General features: G+C 39.0%; 1 pseudogene; it reads right to left on the bottom strand.

Moving 5' to 3' along the window:
• Positions 1-459: 459 nt before the first annotated feature.
• LOC134895967 (5S ribosomal RNA) lies at positions 460-577 on the bottom strand (annotated as a pseudogene).
• Between the last annotated feature and the right edge of the window lie 111 nt (positions 578-688).

Here is a 688-nt window from a genome sequence, read left to right as displayed (position 1 = left end):
GCTAAGCGACCCAAGTGGCCAACACAAACACCTGGCCCATCTAGGAGTGGCATTGAAGATAAGAGAAAAGACAAAAAACCCTTTTTTGGGAGCACTCTTGATTATTAAATAGGTGTGATGTAAATGGAGATGTCAGTAATTAAAACTTAGCCTTTAATTGATCCTTGTATAAAAAATTATAAAAATGTAAAAATATGATGATTGGCAATCAAATGATGCTACTAATAGGAGGATCTTGTTGACCTTTTAGCATATATGGTACAAGATCGTTATGTAGGTGAAAATATGTATATATACCTTGGATAACTTCACCAGTTATGGTAAGGGACGAAAAGTGCAAGCAAATGATGGTCAAATCTAGGGATGGTGTCTGACTGTGGAAAAATAATTTTAGAAAAAAGAGAGAAAAAGAGGGAAAGAAAAGGAAAAGTGATAGGGATGAAGGTCTCCTTGGAAAATGGCCCACTGCACCTGGTATTCTCAGGAGGTTCCCCTTCCTAGTACTGACCAGGCCATACCTGCTTAGCTTCCGAGATCGGACAAGATCGGGCGTATTCAGGGTAGTATGCCCGTGGGCCGTTTGTTGAAGGAGAAGAGATTACCACTTCTGCTGTCTGTACTATACATAAATCAAAACTGTTTATAGTTCGAAATTGTATTTCCAGATGAGAGAGTGTATAAGGGATAG

This window comes from Pseudophryne corroboree, chromosome 3 (assembly GCF_028390025.1).
Source record: "Pseudophryne corroboree isolate aPseCor3 chromosome 3, aPseCor3.hap2, whole genome shotgun sequence".
Classification (NCBI taxonomy): Eukaryota; Metazoa; Chordata; class Amphibia; order Anura; family Myobatrachidae; genus Pseudophryne; species Pseudophryne corroboree.
The sequence above is the reverse complement of the archived record's forward strand: the minus strand, read 5'-3'. Positions and strand labels throughout refer to the sequence as shown.